The sequence below is a fragment of the Mchenga conophoros genome, linkage group LG9 (assembly GCF_057382185.1).
Source record: "Mchenga conophoros isolate Kocher_MC1m ecotype Shallow Benthic linkage group LG9, M_conophoros_male_GT1.1, whole genome shotgun sequence".
NCBI classification, from domain to species: Eukaryota; Metazoa; Chordata; class Actinopteri; order Cichliformes; family Cichlidae; genus Mchenga; species Mchenga conophoros.
In genome coordinates, this window is record NC_140534.1 from 15,469,990 (window position 1) to 15,493,694 (window position 23,705).

Genomic DNA, 23,705 nt, shown 5'->3' on the forward strand with positions numbered 1-23,705 from the left:
CAATGGAGGAAAACAAACTGCTGCGGTATGACTGACGGACAGAATCTGTACCTCCACCTGTTCATACTGAGTCACTGCTGCTTGAATACACTCAGAAAGCACCTCCATCCAGGTGAACTAACTGGTGGAACTTGTGCTCATAGGAGTGGGTGTTAAACCCGACTGAGCCATCATAAAGTTAAGAAGTCCCGAAAGTTAGTTACGAGAGGCTTTTGGAGACACTTTTAGGGTCATTTTGGGTACTTGTGCAAAGGTTTCAGTGTCAGCAGGCAGAAAACACCTGAAATACAGTGCATGTAAATTTGTACCAGATAAATCTGAGAGGTAAGAAGAGATATGGAGGAACTGCACTAGCTGTAATTGAAAACTAGTCTAATCACAGACTTACTGTGAAGGAATGCTTCTGAGGCCTGACCATTGAACTGCTAGCTTCCATCAATGCTGTTTCAATCCGGTTTGAATCAACACACTTTTCAGAGGGACAGCTTAGGTTGAGCTGTTTGAAGGCAGAGTTAGAGAGGCAAGGCTGAGATGGTTTGGTTATGTCCAGAGAAGGGATAGTGGATTTATTACACAAAGGAAGTTAAAGATGGAGCTGCCATGGAGCAGGAAAAGAGGAAGACCCCAGAGAAAATTAACAGAAGCAGGTGAAGAGGACATAGCTTTATTTCCCAAGTTAAGTTCTTTCTAGTCAAAAGTCTTTTAGGATTCCACAAGAAATCTTTAATAGAAGAATTTATTTGATTCCTCAGAGTTTTACCTTACAGGCCGTGTCCATATGTATTTGGTATTTTGCTAAACCATATAGTCTTTTCCATGTTTTGTCTTTTCGTCCGCATGTAAGCCGCCTTTTAGGTCACTGAGAACTCTGTAAAGTTTCAGTAACGAAGCTGAAACTGAAGGTTGTCTCGCTGCCTCAAACGCGTGCGTCTTTAACTCCTTTCATGATGTCAGACTTCATAGGGTTATTATTTGCAGGTTTCTGATTGTTCAACATTTCTATACACCTGTTGCTTTGGCATCCTCTTGACATTCGTTTTTATTTTCCTGTGCACAGAGGTTTCTCAAAATGAATGAATAGGATTAAATAAGTTACATTTTTACTTCATGCTACTCTTTTAAGAGCATATAAACTGAATGGTACACTGCTGTTGGAGGTAACTCAGTGTCCTTTTTCTTTCTTTCTTTTTTTACCAGTTAACAATCAGTTAAACGATCTAGGTGGAAAAAACGTTGTCTAAAAACTACCTCTGCACTTCTGCATATAGACTAAAAGCTTCTTTTTTTCAGTGAACAGACTTTAAACAATACATATTTATTGTAAATGGCCACTCTTTGCCCATCTGCAGTACCTTCACAGTACTCCAGGGGGCCGTGGCCCACCCTCTGGAAATCACAGCAGTGAAAAGTTTACAGAACAAAAATCAAGCATCTGCATAGCTTTTCTGACACGGATACTGTGCATGACAAAATTTGCGCTAGAGGCTTGCAGATGCTGAGCCCATAGCAACCATACCAAATTGCATGCTTCATTACCTACAAGTAGTTTCAGGAATTACAGACTGCACATTACATGTGTTGTTTCGTGTTGTTTTGTATTAAATGTTCATCTATATTGATATATAGAATAATATAGTGTTCAGAGAGACACAACAAGCTGCAAAAGCTTATAAAAGGTAGTACCGAGCGTGACGGTCACAGTCAAATGTTTGCAAAAGTTTCTTCTGGCAAGTACACAACACACTGTGTTCACTTTGACTCAACCCTGTCAAAATAGAACATACTACACAACTAAGTACAACAAAGCTACTATTTAGTCACTAAGTTAGCACATAGTTGGTTATGCCTGTAGCAAAGCTCGGACAGCATGACATTCCAAGTTTGGAACCTCATTATTTTTGAGGGAAAGTTCCAAAAAGTTAACTTGTTTTTGGGATCTAAACTTTACATTATGTAAAAAACAAGCAATATTAAAAACATTTCGAAAGTCATCTTTTTCATTTTTCATATATTTATTTATTTTATAGGCCAGTTATTCGTCGATAATAAAAAAGATGTGGCTAATTTGATTTTAAATGCTATTAAATACTTTCCAGAAACGTTTCAATTCTTCAAACCCTTTACTTTGTGAGGTTACCAGGGGCCAGCTCAGTGTGTGGCACATTAGTATGGGTTCACCCTGTTCAAGTGTTATGTGGAGCATTATTAAGTGTTAATTTCACAGTGGCCATGTCTTTGCTCCACTCACCTCAGCTTTAAAAAGAGGCCTCCCAGACTGTGGAAAAAGGTTCTTAAAAACTGGGTGGACCCATGAAAAAGGGATCCACCCACCCCGGCAGGGCAAAACGTCACGGCCAATTTGTTAACCACAATTGATTTTGCATGGTGAAGAGCGATGGTCATGTGGAAGGTCTGAATATCGCCGACCCAGGCGAGGTTGCTGCCTTGATGCACTTTTTTGAGATGCAGAACCGGCATGAGAAAGTGTCTTTCACTAAGCCGAACACAATAAGCCGAGCGGCTGCTGTTACAAAATGCAGAAGGGCTTTCTGAATCTAATTTCACTTCCAGGGCCGAGCGTGACGGGCTGTATTCCCTATAGAAGTGTCGTTTTTTGTATATTTCTGAATGTTTATTTACTGATTTACGTGTAATTAAACGGAGACTCGGCTGCTGCGTGCGCTAACTTTTAATAAACAGGCCTTTACTTCAGCGTGGCCTCTGGTGTGGTTTGTATGTGTGTGGATAAAGCTGACCACTTCTTGTGGTTTCTATACTGTCACTGCCTGGAGCAAAGACCCAGTTTCCTGAGCTGGCTCACAGGGTGAGCCTTCAAAGGCAGCATCGAGCTAAGAGAGGGGGGGTGTGTGCAATCTGGCCGAACTCTCTCAAGATCACACAGTTGTTTGTGTGCTGGTATGAATATAAGTTCACAGCATGCCTGTGTGTGTGTGTGCCCATCAGGCTGCTACCCTGTATTCGCCTTCCTTCCTCCAACCTTGGACCCCCTCAGGACACAGATGCTGGCGTGGGCCCGGCTTTGAACCCGCTTCTTTAATTGTGGGATGCTCGGCCCGTGCAGCTGTGCACGCCGCCACCGCTGCGCCGCAACGAGCGTCTCCCTCCCTGCAGCTCACTTACTGTAAGGTGTTTTTAATTACTCCTCCCTCCCTCCACACTCTGCTTCTCTTTGTGTTCTGGCTGAGCTTCAGAAGCTTGGTAACAAAACTAATCCATTCACCCTTTCATCATTCTTCCCTCTTTTTGAACATCTGTGCTACTGTACCGCTCCAGCTTATTTTTAACTTTCCGTAAGGCTCTTTCATTCCATCTCTACTGTAGTTTTAGCCTCTATCTCCTCCTTCGATGCACATTCAGTTCATTCATCGCTCAGTAGAGGCCATAAAAGGAGCCTTGTCATTTATTGAGAAATTAAATCACACAAACTGGCATTCATCCCGGGCACTGGTGCATGGAAATGATGTCACAGTTCATAAGCGTCATCTGGAAAAGTTTGCAATCAGTGTCACAAATTAAACCGCGGCGTCTTGGGGACGGATCCTTTCAAATTAGCAGCTGGAGAAGCCCCCGCTCCTCGTTAGGCCCATTTCCTGTGCTGGAAATGTAATTTGAGAAACCTGAACGGTGTTGTGAATTTGGATTCCAGCGCTCGATGCTCATCTTTCAGAGAATCCTGCTTCTGATAATGGCAAGAAAAGCCGGTCAGCTCCTGCGAGGACGCACCTGCCAATCTAGTATCTTATTTGTGGGCCTTACAAGAGAGGCGATAGCTTAATGGGTTTGATAGTGGGGAGGGAAAAAAAGCCCGCATCTTGAGAAACTAGAACCTCGACTCAGGCTGTCGAATGAGGTCTGAATGCCAAACAGTGGTCCTTTAAAAGCAGATAGGCATTCCTCTCCTTCGGCATGACTTGTTTGAAGCAGCGACAGCACAGACGTGCTGAGAATTGGAGCTACGGAAAGTTTGTTGTGCCCCCTCCTCTGCTAAAAAAATACTCACCACGACCTACTTTTGACAGCCACATGCGTGTTTCTCTAAGCACTCCCTATTAATTAATGCATACCAAAAGAAATTCCAACTATTGATCGGAGGGTGCAGTTATCGCTGAGGAATCCCCAGTGGCACCTACACCATCCCTAACTGTACCCTGTTTACAGCTTGAAAGTGTTACTGGCACAGTTCAAAACGTGACCGGTGAAAGTCACACACACATACACACACACACGCACACACTAAAATCTATGCCTTACCTTTTTAACTTTATTCCTCCTTCTGCTCGTTTTTCTCCTCCTTTTATCTCTTTGTTCTTCTTTTCCCTGCGCGCTTGCTAAATTTGCCTTGTAAAAGTTGTGAGAGCTTTTGCCTGCAGTGAATCAGCTTCCCTAAAGTCACCCCGAGTCCACACTCCGTCTCTCACTGGCCTCTTTGTAAAGTTTCCCTTCTCTCCATCCGTATATATAAATAAATATAGATCTTCTGGTGCTGCCTGTGTACCCCGTCTCCACTGCTTTCTGCCTCTCATGCCTGTCTGCACACTCTCATCCCGGGTGTTGCTTATCTGGGAACCCAATCAGACTAAAGGACCAATTGTCCTTCTCTTTACAATCAGTGGGACGACCTCCCCCCGGCTCCAGCGTAATCCAGCAATCTACAACCTTGGTCAGTGGGTAGAGAAGAGGTGGAGAAAGAGGACGGGAGCGGTGGGGGCTCTGAGAGCAGGACAGGGGTGAAATTACAGCGGGGGGGTGCAAAATCAAGCAAGCAAAGGATGAAGGAATGAGACGAGAGAGGCATGAGGTAGGTGGTAGATAGTATGCTGTGGAGGGGCGTGCAACCCATTTCATTTCGGGGTATTTGCAAGTGAATAAAGTGGCCAGTGTGGAGTGGAACAACATGGGCTGAGTGTGGCAACTGCCAGGGGTGCAAGATCACCGACTAGAAGCAGAAAAAGGATGGAGGACAAAGAGGAAAATGCCGGCAAACCTGCCCTAATGCATTTTAATGAGCCGGTGTTGTACACCGCTGGATCTGTAGAGGGATTTATGGGCATGAAAGATGAAGCTTTACACTGCATTATATTCCGCTGCTCGCGCGGTCAGAATCAAAGCAATTAGTTTTCCAAATTGGCAAAAAGAGCCAGAAAAAAATCGGGCGCACACCAATACACACAATAAGCGCAGCGGAAGATTAGTCATGGTCACGGAGATCTGATCCCTGTTTAGCGCCGACAGAGAGAAAATAGCAGCGTTTCATTTAAGCAATCATGGAATTAATGCAGAGGTTCTCGGAGTCGGGTCTCTTGCATATTTCTCCTCAGGAGGAGGACAGCGAAAGTGAAATCATATTGGAGATGTACTCAACCATGTTTAAACAGAAATGAGAATATATTGCACAGAAAGTGTTCTAGGCAGCTGCTTGGCTTCCTATTTTCCTCTTTCATTACACAGTTTGAACTGTTTACATATTGTATTTACAGACAAAGTAAAGTGATGGAGCAAAGTTTATCCACTGTTCCCTCTGGGACAACTTTGCTCTTTTTTTTTCCACTCGACAGCCCTTTGACTCTCCTTAATCTTCCTGACAGAGTAATTTGGTGTGTTGTACAGCTCTAAAAATACAGATGAAGGCTGTTGTCACCCACCGAGCCAGATGGTCAAAAGGTTGCACTTCTCCATCGGTTCAATATGTTTTTTCTCTCTCCCACTCTGTCCCTTTCAATATGTCTTCTTTCTCATTTGGCAGGTCATTCTTCTTCACCACCGACCCCTCTCCCCTCCTTTGCTGCCCTCCCTGTCGTCTTTGTCTCTTTGAAGACCTGACTGGTTAGCGCCCCGGCCAATCTGTTAGCGAATGCTTGACTGGACCCCCGGAAAAAAGGCAGGGGCTCCCTCTTTGTTGGAGAGGGTGGCATTCAGGCACACTGAACAACACCTTCCATCACTGTGGCAGAGCAGAGGATAATAATTGGCAGAACAAATTGAACCTATAGGACTTATGGAAGGGCCTCTGTCTGTGTTGGTGGACGTCTGGAGAACAGGTCCCTTTGGGCACCCGTCACAATGGCCCAGACCTGCTGTTTAAACAGATTGGATACAGCTATGTTCTGCATGTTGCCAGACTTTGGTTCTGTTGTGATATGCGGGATGTTATAAGGATACGCTGCTTTTCATGCATCGGATAAAGTACGCCTTCTCTAAACGTTTTTAAAAGCCGTGACGTGTTGTGTCACCTCAGTGCACCTTTTGCCACAACTTACAACAAACGGAGGCGTCCGTGAGGAAAGCGGATGTCATGGTTGTTAGACTTGCAGAGAAGTTAAAGGTTTTGGTACCACACCACTAATCGCTTTATTGATTGTTTTTCAGTCTTTCGCCAATCTTTAGAGAAGCAACTCAAAACAAAGCTGCATTATTGATTCCTCCTTTTGTTGCTTGCCTTTTGTTTGTCTTACACACAATGACATGAAACAGTCACACTAGCTTTGTTCTTGATTACAACATTTTACAATCAACTGACTGATGTTGCAATGAGTGACAACCCCCAAAATTATAAAATGCAGTTCATCAATTGGCCACCAGGAGCTGCTTTCAAAAGTGAGTCAACCCCTGACACCTATGCTAGCTAATATTCCACTGTAAAAAAAACTTTCTGGGCTGATTTTCTTATTCATCCAGTTTAAATTCGATCAAGTATTAAAGGTATGCAACGTAAAGCCCCGTCCACACAGGAAGCTGTTTGCTTGCTGCGCATCACTTTGTATCTAATGGCTGGTCTGCAGGCTCCATCTCTCATGTATTTACCACGCAGTCACATGTCGCACTTCATGTTTCTGTAATTATTGTGCAAACAAGAAAACAACTAAATATATTAGATAATACAAGGAGATATTATGAGCACTCACGGGATAGTGATTAGGTTGACTGCAATTGAACACCACATTGTGATGACACAAAACAACCAAAATAAATAAATAAATAAAACCAAATTTCTCTAAGTTAAAAATTACTGTTTGGTTTTAATAGTGATCTATTAGTGAAAGGGTTGGAGCCATAGGGGGTTCTTTTTGTTGCTTTAGTAAAAGTGCTCTCCAGGAGAAATTGGCTGCATCCATCTCTCCGACTGCATCCACACAGCACTATCTTTTGTGTAAGCTGAAGAGTTCTGAAAACAACTTTTCAGATAGCCCAAATATTGTTTCTCAGAAAAAGCCTTGGGTTGGCTGGGAGACAGACATTCACAAGGCCACCCTTCTAGAAGGGAAAGTAGAGAAACCTACACTTGATAAACCCTAGTCTTCCACATTCAAACGGCTCTCAATACTGCCATGCTTCAGAGAGCCGATTAAAAAATAATGACAAAGCTAAGGTCCAAAGAAGTGATGGAAAAAAAACCATCCCGGGAAGGTAAAACCCGGCTTCTTTACTCTCACTTATCATGTAACAGCTTTCAGACGGAATAACCTAAACAAAATTCAGCCAGTCTCACTCAGCGTATCGCTTTGCCACCACAACCACCACAAGGAGAAAGCATGAAAGAGGGTTAGGTTTCAGAAGAACAAGATGAGAGAGCTCCAGAGAGAGGGAGCAAAGCCTCCATGTCATCTAAGATAAGAGGAGCAGCTCTCTTCCCTTCTGCCCGAGATTAGAAATGGCATGGAGCAGAACAAGCCTGAGTACAAAGAGCTCTTCTGTGTCTTTGGGGTGCACAGTCAAGCCTTTTCATGTCTGATTTTGGCAACGGGTCGAAACAAAGGGAAATTAGACGGGGAAGTCATTGTGTCTTTGTAGAGAGAGACACACACACACACATGTGAAGGAGGATTTGTGTACGCAAGCCAAGATGCGGTAACCTTTACAGTAATTGGTAGAAAAGACAAAAATAAGATGTTTGGCCTTAATTGTGAGGCATCAGAACTGGCACGGGGTTGAAAGAGTGAACCGTGACATTAAGTGCCTGCCTGCCTGGCTTCATCTGGCTTCCTGCTTCTCGTGCTATTGTCTCAGATAAGCTGCCTCTTTCCAGATCCCATTTTCCCGGTGACCTTTTCACCATTTCCCCCTCTCGTGTCTGAGCTACGCCACCTCAGCAGGGTATTGACTTTCACTCCACCGTGTTAAACTTCGCCATCCGTGTACGCCTTGTTGCAGAGACTCCGCTGTGACAAGAGGCGGCATTCTGTTTGGGATAAAAGGCTCCCCGGGCTGTTTGATGCGGTATTCCAGTGGGAATAGGCAGCGACTTGGCCTTGATGAGCTGACAGGAGCTGAGGAGACATGGGGGCCTCGAAGCAGCAGGACCACAAACCTCAGGAACAGTGTGTCTTGCTCTGATATTTACCCCTCCTAGTTCTGTCATTCCCCATAACCCCTACTCTGCGCTCTGTCCCTGTGACCCTGTCTGCGAGGCTGAATTTGAAAGACTGGAGCAACTTTTTGAAGTAGGAATTAAGGATGAGCACATGCGTTGTGACTGATGCAAGCAACAAACGCGAATGCGTGCAGAACATGAAATGCCTGAATTATGAATGTATCCAGTCTGCAATGCTACTCCTGCTTAATTATTTACACGAAGCCAACAAAATGAATATAGAAAGAAGAAAGGAATACATGCTTCTCCAAATGAAAAATAGCATCCTGTTCAACAGTATTTTAAATCACACGCTGGCAGCATCTGGTAACTTTTGCATAAGCATAAAAAATATTTTCTTCAGGACTTAGTGGAAGTAATAGACACACATCTCTGGTTAAGAAATTCTCACGACGCTGATATAAGCATGTTTGACTGAGTCTGAGTCCTGATCTCCCCTTCCTAGAGTAAACAAAATAACAATTAGGTGTGCGCGCTCCATTACATTTTAGGTATGCCAGAGGCAGCGACACACATGACAAATGCCTTCTTTTGTAGGTTTCTGTGTGTTTGTAGTTCCACACTGATCCACTAATCAGAGAAAAAGAAATAGTTCAGCGGGGGTTTAAACAACACCATCCGCCACTTTCTTCCACCTTGAAACAAACTCTGCTTATCATAGTGATTCCTTTCAAAGCTTTGTGCATGAAAAGTTTTTCGGCAAAATAAATGTGATGAATCCAAAAAGAAGAACAGAGAATCATCTTCTAAAACTCGTGCTGCCCAGTCTTGGCTGACTCCTCGTTAGTCGGAAAAAATGAAAACAATTAGGTTGGTTATGAAGTCCTCGCTGAAGTCTAACTCGTGAGGTCTGTCACAGCATAACATTTTTTACCCCTGTCACCTGGCAACTAAAAGCTTCAAAGGACCCGTTCATCTCAGAAGGTCTACGACCCAAAAAACCCGAGCTGTGCCTGCTGCTTTATTCTAGCAAACAGACTGTCTGGAGGTCAGAGATTCTTAGGCTGCAGCAGTGAACCCTTTTACCAAAGAACATGACTTTTTCATCAGTGCACTTAACAATTAAGTTGAACAATCCCATTTTGGTGACTTTTCAAGTTGCTACGGAATAAAAAGGTACTCGCATATTTTATATGTGTGTCTGGTTTCGTGTAGCTTCATAAGCAACAACCAGCCTCTGTGCAGCCTTGCAGTGTACGCCAAACGGCATTAGTGTCAAACTTCCTGCACGAAAAGGGGGGAATAACAAGACACAGAAAGAGGTAAAGCACAGATAACAGTAAATAGTGATGCATCAGGGAGCTGAATATAATAATCAGCTATAAATTAAGGGATAATCATTTCAGCTTGCATATAGTGAAGTCAAAAACCCTCATACAGATACGTTTTCAAAATTGTAAATGAGCTACCAGTTTACAACAGTCACATTTGGAGCTTAAAGGTAACACTAATGTGAGCATGCTGACATGCTCAGGCTAAAAATACCAGAAATGTCTGACTCACAGTCCAACTCAAGTCACAGGTTAATGTAATCTGTGATGTACAGAAAGAAAGTGATGGATTTTGTTGTCATGGGTTGGCAGTATTGCACAAACGAATAGGAATTAAAATCCACTGAGAAGTCAAGGAAGCACCCACACAGTCAAATCCGGTACAAATTCATCTTGTTTCACTAAAGTCTGACCAATAATGTATAAGAAGTAGCAATTACCTGGAACATGAGAAAGTGCCCATGAAAGTAACAAATGCGACTTTGAAGACCCATTAGATGATCATTGTGTATAAGTGTGAAATTCTTACCAATCCTGTGGGAGAAGTAATGTTTTGTGAATTGTGGACGGAGAAATGATGCCTCAACATCATAAGTGCTCATCAGCCATTTGGCTGGATGAGCTAAAAATTTCGTTAATTAGGTAGCCTACTAAGAGACCCTAAAATTTAGCTGAATAGCACAAAGTGGGCAAGCCCTAAGCTGAACTCAACTATGAAGTGAGTGACTGAAGCGACTAACAATGGAATCAGAGAATATCACTGCTTGCCATAAAGGGGTAGCGACGCAATTGTAGATTGGGATACATGCTATAGTGAAACTATATTTGAATGGATGCACAATGTGACGATAAAAGGGGTGAATCTGACTGAAAAATCAAGGATTCTACCCTCACCTTTGCTAATGACTTCCTGTTTTTTACGCTACATCCACTATTTTTACTGTCTGTAGTAAAATTGTTTTTATACTCGTAATCATAACTAAATCATCCTAAAATTTGGATGTTTATTCTCAAATTAACAAAACAACCCTAATCCGGAAAGGGACATGAATAGATATAACATTTTATGGTTATCAAGTAAAACAAAATCAGACAAAACAATAGTCACTCAAATTTATCCTCTGGGGAACATGAATGTCTGAAGCAGATATCATAGCAAGTCACTTAACAGTTGCTGAGGCATTTCTCTTCAAACCTGAAACCTATAATTGTGTGATTGGGAAATCACTAATAACCAAAATCATTAGGGTTCACCCTCAGGGGAACATGAATGCCTGCACCAGATGTCATGGTTATCTATTAGAAAGTTGACCTTTCTATTCATGGCAAATGTCAACCTCACGGTGGCTTTAGGGAAAATGTTTTAGGATTACAGCACTCGTTAGGGTTCACCCTCTGGGAAACATGAATGTCTGAAGGTTGTGGGCTAAATGTCTGAAAGGATAACATTTTCATTGCTTGAGAAGCTACTTTGGCTAAAAAAGAAAAAAAGTTATACAAGGACAAATTTAATCAGGACTATTTCATTTTTCAGTGTAGTTTTATGTATTTTGATCTAGGTGCTTCTTATAGCGGATTATTGGATTGCTGGGTTTCTATCTATAACGTAGGGCTTAAGCTTACCCTTTAAAAAGCCCTGACTTGACTATTGTTGTGAATTGGTGCCATATAAATAACTAATGAACTGAACTGGCAAGAAAGCTGCCAGTTTCTTTCTATTTCAGTGTTTTCAAGACAAATTAATATGTTTTTGGCAGTCTGTTTCAAGTTGTAGTAAAAGGTTTTCGTCTAGTGCATACTGAATAATGAATTTACTGTATAGTTACACTGATTCTTACAAAGAGAAAATGGAAATGGAGTGAACAGGCAAAAGTGAAGGAGCACAGGAAAACAAAGGTTTGAAGTGCTGCTTGATTTGTGGAAAAATCTGGCACCTGTTTTTCTAGCTGATTTAATAATGTTCCCATTAACTCCAGCCCAGAGGTTGGTGACAGACTGATCTGAAATCATCTCTCTCTGACTCTTCTAATGACTCTACTGCTGTGCTCAGCTCTACACCGAAGTAGGAATCTGGGCTGCTGAATCTGGAGGCGTAGCTGAGACGTCACCATCAGTTATTTCTAAAGAACAGTCTTTTTTGTGCTGGATAGACAGCCACGGAAAGCAAAGAAGAATTTTAATACCTCATTTACGGAGCTGACAAAAACTATCCTGAGATGTGGAAACATTTGGTATTGACGAACGTGGAAGAAACCAGGCCTACGCTCCTAAAGTCAGAATTAATTGCCATCACTTTGGCTGCTGCCATGAATGAGTTTTTTTAAACGTGACACTTCTGGGACTGATCTTGGCATTATCTGTAGGAAAATTAATCCAGAATTCATCCCCCGTGCACAAAATGGGATAATATGATACCTCCACATTCACCAAATTGACATCTTCGAATTTAGTAGAGATGCTGAAGTCAGGGAGTCAGTGTGACATGGCCTATTAGGAGCAGAATCGTGTCAGGGGACTTTAAAGTTCATTGGAAAAGTGACCCAGTGCATGAACCATCTCCTAAACCTATTTCAGTAATGGTAAATTTCATTACCTATAAACAGATCAAGAAAATGCATCACAGAAAGCACATCAAAGTTTTGCACTTTATTCTGCAGTGGAGCATCAATCGAATCTAATCTCAAAGAGCTCCAAAACTCATCTGTGTTTATAATCGAGCAGTCAGGAAGCCCATCAGCTAGTCTGCCTACTCATGGCAGCAGCGGCGTTTTTCAGGGCATCTAGGTTCTAGACGTCCTGTTTGCTTAGTAATGGAGATAAATATGAAAGAGCTAATAAAAACCTAAATTACTATCAGATGACACAAGTGGTTTTGAGATTTGCTTCTGGTGAAAACATTCACACTCATAATACACTTTTCTTTTTGCAAGAATGCAAATTGACAGACTACAAGTGGAATCAGAAAACTTAGGGAACTAAAATTCTTGGCCATTTCCCTTTGATTCCACCATATATGCAGATATTCATTCATAGAGATGCTTTTTTTTGAGAATTATTTGGGGATTTTAGGATAGTAAAGAGGATAGACAGTGGGCAGAAGGTAAGGGTGATGACAAACCTAAACTCTGGCAGTGAGAACTTTGACCCTTTAGTGAGCTGTAGGTTTGCTATAATGACATGCTCTAGTCTAGACTGTTTTTTCTGCAGTATAAAGATTACAAAGATTACTTTTTTCTCTCTTGGCTCTTGATGGAGGCGGTCGCACTTTTCTCCATCTCCCTCTCCCTTATCTTTATTTTGCTTGGCTTCTCATGTCTTTTGTATAGTCTCGCTTATTCTCTAACCCTCAAAGAGTTTCTCAGTCTTGTTCTCTAAAACCTAAAGAAGAATTATGGATTTGATCAACTGGTCTCATAACGGAATTGACACCCTCCTGGGCTTGGGAGAGCCCGATTGTCCTGCGGAGACGTTTGCTGCCGGGTACTCGATGCTCGGTTGCGTCGTGTGTCTGGCGACACTCTCGATGGAAGACATTGAACGACATCTACCATTTCGGAACCACGATAACAGAGTTCTGGTTGACTGGAGCTGGCTCGGACCTGGCTTAGAACAAGAAGCGGCTACAGCTGTTCAAAATCTCATAAGGCTGGCTGACATGATAGACGATTGGCAGGGCTGTGAGTACTCAGACTGTGTTTTGAAAGCAATATGGATAAGATCTTGGAGAAGAACAACGGGAATTGAGAGACTTGGTGACCAGTGATGGACATTACTCCAACTGGAAAAATTGGATGCAGTTGTTCGCACTAAACCCAAACATTCACCATCTTCACTCATGCGGCTATCCCACTGGCACCAGCTGAAGGCCTGCCAAGGTCGAAGCTGGCTGGAACAACAAAATTCTCCATGATAACAGGATTGTTGTCAGAACTCTTTGTTCCTCCTTCAAGGCCATCCGCGTTGATCGAAGATTGTTGACTTGTGCTTAACCGGGTGAAGGGACACTTTCTCTCGGTTGAACACAAAACACACACACACACACATATGTATGTACACTGACACAGACCTAAACTCACTCCCCCATCCCCTCCAAATGCCTTGGAAGCTTATGTCTTCTATGTTGTGAGATGTGATGATTCATGTGCTGAGGTGTTTTTTTCTGTTCTCAAACTGATCCCCCTGTTGGAGCTGAGTCTGGGGGGAGTTCTTTTTTCTCCCCGTCTTTCCTCGTGTTGTGCATTTTCCATTGTTATACCTCTCTGACCTGTCTTCCCCATGTGATGTTTGTGTAATGTATGTATGGTCGGAAGGGTAAGATGGCGCTGGCAAGGCTGGCAGCCTTAACCCAATTTCCCTCAGGATGAATAAAGTATTATCAATCAATCAATCAAAGACCCTGTCCTAAGAGTTTATCTTGGGTTTCTTTCACTCCTTTGTTTTCTAGGGTAGTTACAACACTTGTTATATCCTACTTTAAAGGATTGCTTCCTAGCTGACTTCACCACAAGGTTTTGTCTTGTTCTGTGTGTAATCCCCAGTTCATCGTCAGTGTTTATGTAGTGCTGTCTTTGTCACAACGTCTGCTCCTGGTCAAATTCCTTTGTGGCGTTTGAATTCCCTTATTGGACTCTGATGCACTGGACTTATTAAACGTAATTTTCTGTTGCACATTCTGCAAATAAAAGTTGAATCTTTGCTGAATTCCAGTGTTTTCACCTTGCTGCAGTGACAATGAAATTACATGCAGGTGTAGTTCCAGGAGTAAAAGGACAGAAGTAGTTAGGTTTTTAATTTATTTGGTGTTCAGAATTGTCTAATATGTTGTAAGAGATGTGAGCTGGCAATGGATAGTGCATTGAATTTTATCCTAATTTAATAAGTGCTTTGTGAAGATGATTTATAGGAGTTCAGTAACACTATCCTTCCAAATCCAATTGCAAATGAACACCTTTGACAGACAGTGACAGTAAGAGATGATGCACCTTCCATCAAAGCCAAGTGGTCTCCTACGAAACATGCAAGTTATTGTGTCTTTGTTGTCCCCTTTGTATCTTTTGTTACTTCAACAACCACTGCAGATCTTCGACTCTGTCCAGTAATCAATTAGATTATCTCTGCTTTCAGAGCAGCTCTGTCGTCAAGAAATATTTTAAGCAGAAAAACAAACTCAAGTTTGCTCATAGGTTCAATTCCCTCTACAGCCAGCATACGTCCATCAACAACCATGCGTGCTTTCAAAGTGTCCTTGAGCGAGACAACAAATCCCAAACTGCTCAGTCATGCAATATAAATCACTGTGAGCTCCAAAGGATTTCATTATCTCCATCCCTGATATTATGAAGCTTAAAACAAAAGAAGAACACAAACGAATGTGTGTTTCTTGTTTCAAAGGGGCACTGGGCTATTTTTTTTAAGTCAAGTGGATATGAGGACAGCTAAACCTTGCGTAGCAGCCTTCAGTCCCGGAGCACGCCAGACTAAGCTTTGTGCCGTAATGCAAGGCGACACGCCAGCGGAGATGAGAGGAAAAACAATTGACAGAGCTTTTGTTACATCTTTAATTACAGGCTTTGTGTTTGTCTTGTTCAAATGAGGGGCCGTGGGGAGAGGGAGCTCTCTCAGTCTGATCTGCTCTAGTGTCTGTGAAATAAATGGCCAGACCTCCCATCTCCTCGGGACTTATGGACCTCTAACAAAACACGTGGTTGGAGAGAAGGTGCTGTATATCAGAGCAAGCACATTCTGCAACTCATCTGCTTCGGTGCATTTTGCATGTATCTGCCAACCTTCGCAAGAAGAGAGTGTGGATGTCTTCGAAGATGAGGCCCGCACGGAGAATCCACGAGGCGTGAAGTGTACCTGGGAAGCTGGGGAGGAAAAGGCATGCAACTGAGTCCCCTGTATATGCAGCGAGTTCTGGGATATGCCTGCTGGGACAGGTATGGGATCTGGGTTGCTGCCGCCAGTTAGATCCAAGGCTGTGTCAAAGCAGATGATCCGCGGCTAATATGCAGCTGTCTGACCCTATTACCTTTAGTGGCAGGGCCAGGCTGCTGCCGCCCAGAACTCCTCCAGTCCTTCAGAAGAAATTTAGTCTGGCTTTTAAACATGCCTCCATGCATTCTGTACAAGTATTTGTATCTGGATTGAGGGTTTAAAGTGGACTGCAGCGATCCAGAACATCACCTTCAGTTAATGAGTAATTAAATCTGATAGACAGTTTAATACAAAACATTGTCAAGCGAGCCATGGAGGAAATAATGTCACCCCAGGCCCTACCTGCACACTCTGCACATCATTTTTTAACTTCTCATCCCTGTCATGTGTCAGCAGACGCAAATATAACGAAAGTTGTGGTCACAGAACCTCAGAATCTAGCTAGCTCAGCACACAACAAAGACACAGTTGCTGTATTTTCCAAGGAGAACTAAAGGTTAATAGGGGTCGGGGTTACCCGCTGAAAGCAAGTTAATTTAGTGCTTTAAATGCATTTTAGTATGGGTGCTGAGTAACAAGAGTAGCTTCTGGAAGGGCTCTGTTAGGGGACATTAATTTGAATTTAAGTTGGCAATGTTCTTTAGTAACGCTTGCCAAGGTCCACCTTTATACTAGTTTTTACTGGGAACTGCAGGGGCTGGAAACTAGATGTGATTGCTCATGTAACACCTGCATACATCATGCAGTATATATATTGTAGAATCCACAAGGATTAGTAAACCCCAGAGCAGCAGCAGCAGAAACAGCACAGGTCAGCCTGCCAACAAAGAAAATCGGCTGGAGCTAACAGTGGAAATTATCTTGCTTATTTGTAATTCAATTTTCAATTAAATTTTATTTATATAGCACCAAATCACAACAACGTGTGCCTTAAGGGACTTTATATTGTCAGGTAAAGACCCGACAAAATACAGAGGAAACCTCAACAATCATATGAGCCCCTATGAGCACGGGGGTACAAACAGTGGGAAAGGCAACAATGGGGAAAGAAGAAAAAACTCCCTCCATTTGTAAGTACCCAATTCTCTCTCAACTTTAACTTCTACTTGCTCCAAAAAATCTCTTTTGTTTAATTTGTTTGGGTTACATACATAAGAAAATGTGGTCTCGCTCTGCATCTACACTCAGAGCTTTGAAGCTGATCGTTCATTCCAGACTAACTTGGGTTGGTAACCCTCTAATATAATTACTACCAGGTCATATGTCAATCATTGGTATCCTGTGTGCCAAGACTTTGCAGAACATATTCCAAAAGCCAAATAAGTCTTCTTTTAGATATCATACAGTTGTGATTATGGCTGGATACTGAAACTCAAAAATCCATGATAACTTCACTAACTCTTCCTAAGCAAAACCGAGCATTCAACTGCACCCAAAGAAAACAAGTCAAGTCACAGGAGATGGACAAAAAGTTGAAAAAGTAAAAAAACAAAACAAAACAAAAAAAAACCAGAAGTGCAAAGAAAGAAGAAGAAGAAAGTAACAAAGATATGGAATAACACAAACATTAAAGAAGAAACCAGGAGCATGAGACTTTCCCAGTTCATTTTTGTAAATGAAAAACTACTAATAAGGTCACATCAGTGAGATTCAACAACTATGCCTATTGCTAAAGTGACTGCTAGCAAACTTGCATCCAAACAGATTGAAGATATTTGAGCATTTATCAGCTAAAGAGAGAGATATCCCCCTTAGGAGTTCTATAATCTGATAGTGATAAAAGAAGAGTGAATGTTGGACTCAAACACGACTCCTTACGAATGAACGATAATGGGGCCCATTCTGCGCTTGATATGTAATCAACCCACTATTAGCCGACGTGTTCACCTGTGCTGTAAGATCAACTTTCAGGTTTAAAGTGCAGTATCAGCTGACATATTTAAGCAGATCTCCGTGTCAAAAATCAAGTTTAGAGACCATCAACCTTGGGTCAGGGGGTATTCCATTACTGAAAAACATTGCGCACGGAGTGGGAGTAATGGGCAGTTAATGAGAGAACCAGCACCTCGTCTTTGCCCCTGGGGCCTTGTAGCAGATTAATGCAGCCATGCTAGATGCTATAACTAACTAATGAGCACCTTTTAAAAATACATTTATCTGCTTTGTATTGTGGCTGATGCAAAACCTTGCAAACTTTAAACCTTTAAAACTCCATACAACTCAAAATGAACTGAGATTAGACTTCTCCCTAATAATCTAGAGGAAACCAAGAACTTTAGCTACATATTTAATCCCCTTTTTTCAAGTGCAATTTCAGTCATGTTTTTTGTAGTAAATTATAGAAACCCGTCACACACATTTCTTCAGAGAAATGTATATTCCTTGACCAGTTGGAGAGTAGTCTCTGAATCATGTTGGCAGTTCCAATACTAAAGTAGCTGGTTTGTTTCCATGGGAGCAATCCCATAAAAGGTTCCTTCAGTTCTGGAGAAGAAAGAAAGACTTCCAAGTCCAGTTGTCTTCAACTGAAGTACTCTGTGGTTTGCCCTATGTCTCATCAGCTCTGTCTCTAAATAGTCTTACGTCTTCCCTCATCAGTTGTCAGATAATCTGTTTGCCTTCTATGTTTCCATATATTACTGCTTGTGCTTATTGATTTTTTTGGTCACTGTGTAATTGTATGCATATGGATCGACCATAAACAGTTTGCCTTCTAGTTACTAACTTACGACTTACTTTTTTCACAAAGGTGATGGAGAGTACAAAGTTAGATTAGATTTTTCGGGAGGTGGAGTTGACATCTCAGTCCTTGTGGAACCTGCGTGAAGCATGATGACCTGACTGTTTTGGTGCCTTCTGTTTTGTCTCCACAAAAGACCTCAAGGACAGTCCAGCTGCTTACTGATAAAAGCTAACTGTGGCTCCTTGTCAGGTGTTGGGTAGATAGACAACTCACAGAACCGCCGTGTTTGTCCTCAGCTGTCCACTCCTTGATTTTGAGTATTTAAATAATAAATAGCATCTGTATTTTATGCCACTATAAACTTATAGATGATAGACAGGGTACACCTGGTCTCACTGCAATTCCCAGTTATTATAAATCCTTTTTCTCTAAAAGACAGAACGTGGGAGAAAATGTCTCTATAAAAAGAGAATTAAGAAAGAAAAGGCTGTTCATGAAAGTTTATAAGCTGCTGGTAAATCATCTTGAATTGGTCTTATATGTCTGCAGGTGTTCACAGTCAACTCAATAATGGGAAATAAACAGGGTGAAGTAAACTGGACTTTAACCTAAGTCACCATCTATGATTATCCTAAACCTAGACCTATGCTATCAGAATATCCTTTTAGGGTTGTGACTAGAACTGTGGTCATCAGCACATCATCATAAGACAACATCAGATTAACAAGCACACACCACAGGACACCATCTATCATTAAAATCTTGCTCTAGTCCCCTGAAGAACCCTTGAGCAGGGAAAAAAAATCTCTGGCGAGTAGCTCCTAAGTGAACAAACAAAGCACGACGATGCAGAAATGAGGACCTCGAGAGCAGGCGCGTGAATATTCTTTGAAGCACCATTTTTTTCTGTTGCCACAGTGATTCATCTTTCCTCTCTTTTCCATTGGGTGTCTGTCTCACCTACCCTCCTAACTACTAGATCTCGTTATGTTGGCTTTTCACTGAGTCACACTGAAAACTGGCTTCATCAAAAGAAGCACTGTCAGAAGTCCTGTCCTCAGTCCCCGTCAAACTCTCACCCTGCCTGATGGAACACAAGGTTTCTCTGCAGAGATCTTGTTACAGGAGTTATGACCCATTCATAACAGCCTGTGCTCTGATGTGCTTCTCAGGTAGATTTCCTCCTGTTCGTGACAGATAAGCACATTTCTATAACCACATATTGAGCTCTGAGTCAGAGATATGTCCAAGTGTTGCCACACTAGTGACTGCAAAGTTATATTTTAGGATACTTTTTGAAATTTAGAAAAGAGTTGCTTTGGATTGCTACTAGCTTTTGTTCCTATGGATAAATTTTAACTTTGGATCCCTACACCTGTATTTAACTCCAGTGGTTTTAGTTGCTTCACATCACTTTTATCCTTCCATTTCTGTGTTTAACCGTGTTTGCATCACCGATATAATTACTCATGCTTCATTTGTGTATTTTATTCCACGTCCACTTTTTGCACTATAGAGCTATAAAGCTTTCTGCAGAACACGTAGCTTTAAGCAAAGTTTGTTATTGACTGGCAACATCCCTCCATTTTTGTCATGTCATGAGGCCGGCAATTCAAGCAAAGATACCCAGACTTCCTTCTCCCTAGCCAGCTCCAGCAGCTCTTGTGGGAGGACACTTAGGTGTTCCAGCTGTAGAGGCATAATCTTGAGGTCTCTTTGAGACCTCCTCAAAACACCTCACTTAGGAGGCAATAAGTAAGTTACGTCAACTTGGTGTTTTTAATGTTTAAAAGTTGTGACTTTATCTTACTGAACAACCAAACTCGTCACCTTGTCTCTAAGGGGGAGCTCAGGCACCCTCCAGTTGCTTCTATTGTGATCTGATTCTTTCGAAACTACCAACAGCTTGTCATTGGCTGAGGTTGAACCACAGCAAACCTTCCCTGGAAAATATCCACCAGCCTGGGTTAATCTCAAACCCAAGGCCCTGTGCTGTCTTCCCTCTTTCTCCCCGCTTTCTGATCTAGTCACTGCTGCGCTATCAAAAAAAGGCAAAAAGCCCCCAAAAATATACTTAAAAAAAAATATAGTACTTAAAGCTTTAGAGTGTCTAAAACCTAATTTAAACAATTATGCAAAAAGTACTTTCTTCAAAAGTTGTGTATAAATAGAAAAACAAAAATAAAATTATGAAATATTCCCCACTACGCACCAAGAGGGAGGGAAGTGCCAGGAATATCAGCTAGGGCTCTTAGGAGAGTGAAAAGGAGAGTGAGCAGTAGTGACGGTAAAAATGTTCGAAACTAAGTCTTTTTGTTTTTTATAAGAAGAACTATGTGCTTTTGGATTACGCAGTAGTTTAGAATAAAAGTGTCATAATGTTAATGACGTAGCTGCCTGATCTTTGTTCATGTGTGGGCGTAATCTCAAGAAAACTAAAGATGAAGACTGGATTTTTATGTAGAACCCAATCCTGTTTGTCATTCACTAGTCGTAAGATCATTGTACAAGCCACGATTTAGTCTGCACTTGATTATGGTGATATTGTTTATATTCGTGCTTCTATATCCACCTTGAAGCCGTTTGATTCTGTGCATCACAGTGCGTTACGATTCATCACTGGCGATTCTTTTCTTAGTCACCTTTGCATCTTATATGAATAAGAAAGATGGTTCCGCCTGGTAACTTGAAAAGAGCAGCATTGTATGATGCTTATTTTCAAGCCTTACCTCCACTCCTTGCTTGAATTTAAATACAGTACTTACTATGTCAGTTTGTAGGACATTTTAACATTAGCTGTACCTCTTGTTCATACTGAAATGGGAAAAACTGGATTTAAATAACGTGCTGCCTATAAATGAAACAGCTGTGATGCTGTATTCTTTGACTTCACTGGAACATTTTAAAGGTTGCATTAGTTCATCTGCAGCTATTCAAACATTTGTGTATATGTGTCCTTTTGTTATGTAGCTGTTTGTCTCAATTTTTGTATATGTGTATTTGTATAGGTGTCTTTTAAGTTCTCGATCACAATGAGAGTACTTGTTTAAATAAAGGAGGTAATGATAATAATATATGGCTTGCTGGGCCACATGTTTTTAATTGTTAATACATATTGTTATAGCATTGTGTAAAGTTGCACGTGCTAGCCCAGGTGGGATTTTCAGGTGGCATGTCCAGGCTCTGAATGTCCAAAGGAATGGCACCAACATGGGTTTCAACCTGGCTCCGGTGGATACCAGTGGAGGATCTGGAGGATCTCCATCACCTCTTGCTTTTCATTAACAAATAACAGCTCCGATGGCCCTGTCAGTCCCACCAGTTTTGCTCTGAAGTGTAAGAAAACTCACAGGAATGCTGAAGTTGTGAGATCTAATCAGGGAAGAGCAACATAAGGGAAAACAACATAAGTGAAAACAGATGTGTGGGTGTAAAGTGGTTAATCATAAATTCATTTTTAACTTAACGAGAACTTTGGTGAGAATTAATTAGTCGGATGATTAAAAAAAAGCTTCTCTGGCTCTCACACTATTAATACCTCCTAAAGTTTTCTCTGAAGAATTAGTGACAAACACAGAGTAACTTATTTTACAAGCCCGGTGAATATTAAACAAATGCCAGGGAGCCACTATTAAAAGCAGTAGGCACTCAATTCGAGTCCAGCTGGTAAAATCTCAGTTGGGAGCTGCTGATAAGCAACAACCACGGAGGTCCACTTTGAGTAAGGCTTTTCATCTTTGCCAACACTGCTGCTCTATACGAGAGAACAGTGTTTCAAAAAACCATCAAAACCTGTATTTCTACTATATTCTTGCTCATATAGACCTATGCAGAAAGTCTCTAAGTGAGTAATCTTGCAGTAAATTTGGGAAAGCCAGGAAAAGATGACATTAAAAGAACAAATACAGAAGTAATTCAGAGTATCTGGGCCTGGAGCATCGTTACAGGTTGATCCACACACAGTGAAGGATGTATTGGACAAATGAAAACAAGCGCCGGCAATAACAGAAGCGGGTTTTGAATTTTAGCTAAAGGTGATTGGATATTTTCTAATTCATTGGCTTTAGTATAATCTAATGTGGGCTCTGAGAGTAATAAGCAATTACTGTGTGTTTATCCCCACAACTCAGAGAGAACTAATCTGCACGGGCCAAAAATAATGAAATTAATTACGAGCATTAAGGCTATGCAACTGCCAGAGAAAGGTAGAAATGTAATTATCCACATTGAGACAGAAGCTGCTCTGTGTTTCCCTTCTGCTCTCTGTCTCATTGTTTGTGTCTCTTTTTAACTATAATGCTTCCTCGCTTTTCTTACAGGTCTTTTTCTTGATGAGCGTCATTATCCACTGGCGCACAAAAGGAAACAAAAGCTGTGTGTCGTCTTTGGAAACCATCCATATCATTATATAAATTGTCCCTAAAACAAATTTATGGGGATTTTTGTCATGTGGCCCGCCTTATCTCCATTTATTACGGCTTCAAAATTCTCATAACAGACAAAGCAGCTTTAGAAAGTGATACAGTTTGATAGGAGCTATTTATTATGATGGCAGGACCGGCAGATATTAAGATTATAAGGGGTTTATACAAACAACAACAAACCAGCTTGTAACGGGATTATAGCGTGCCGTCCTGTATGCCAGCTACGTTACATTGGACTGCGATGCTGTAATCTGCCATCAGGTCGAAAGTAAATCTAGTGGATGTCAGTTAAATGTTATTTCAGTCGCACCAAAAAAAAAGAAAAATCAAACAAGCCTCACCATTAATCTGCGTCAAGTGAGTTTAAAATGATCTACGAGTCCGCTAGATATTAAGATTTAATCATTAGTGACATAAAATCAATCCACACAAGACCCAATTCAATTTTTATTCAATTTTTCTTTTTCATCTAATTGCTCTCATATCAAAGACAACATCTACAATCCCAGAGGAAAATTTGCTTTCACAAAAAAAACCCCAAAATACAGATAACCACACTGTAACAAGTGAACTCAGTTCTCTTATGCTAACACGTGTGCGCGAATACAAATGAACTATTGATTTAGTAAGTTCACAGCTGTTACGATTTACAATGCCAACGTGAGCACTTCTATGTTCTTTTTAGTCCCACATCTGCAAATTGAAGGTGGCAAGGTGGATTCAGGTGGTTATCTGTGCCATTTGCTAGTACTTTAACAAGACAGAATAGCAGATTTCGTGTAAGCTTGTAGGTTTTGGACATGGCTAACAAGGTTAATTATGCTTTTATAAAGCTGCAGCAGACAGTTAGGGGCATTGGACAGAGACAAATATTTTCAAAGTCCTTAGAACTGAGCCAACAGACTGAGTCATCAGCTCTAAAGAGCAACAGATTATAAATACACCGTTTCTGAAAATCGAGTATTTTTGTGTCTGGATTATGCGGCTTGTATTTTTCCCAA

At 41.4% G+C, this 23,705-nt stretch overlaps 1 protein-coding gene across 5 annotated transcripts in view; it reads right to left on the bottom strand.

Moving 5' to 3' along the window:
• Window positions 1–23,705, bottom strand: part of LOC146567083 (cadherin-20-like) — a 96,470-nt gene that overhangs the window by 30,711 nt on the left and 42,054 nt on the right. The window contains exon 1 of one of the 5 annotated variants that reach the window (XM_085286689.1): window positions 4,273–4,580. The exons of 3 other annotated variants lie outside the window; for them this stretch is intronic. The gene's annotated coding sequence lies outside the window, so the exon portion shown is untranslated. Of the gene's footprint in view, window positions 1–2,248; window positions 2,359–4,272; window positions 4,581–23,705 lie in introns of those variants that run through there. One more of the 5 variants, XM_085286690.1, reaches the window with a different exon arrangement.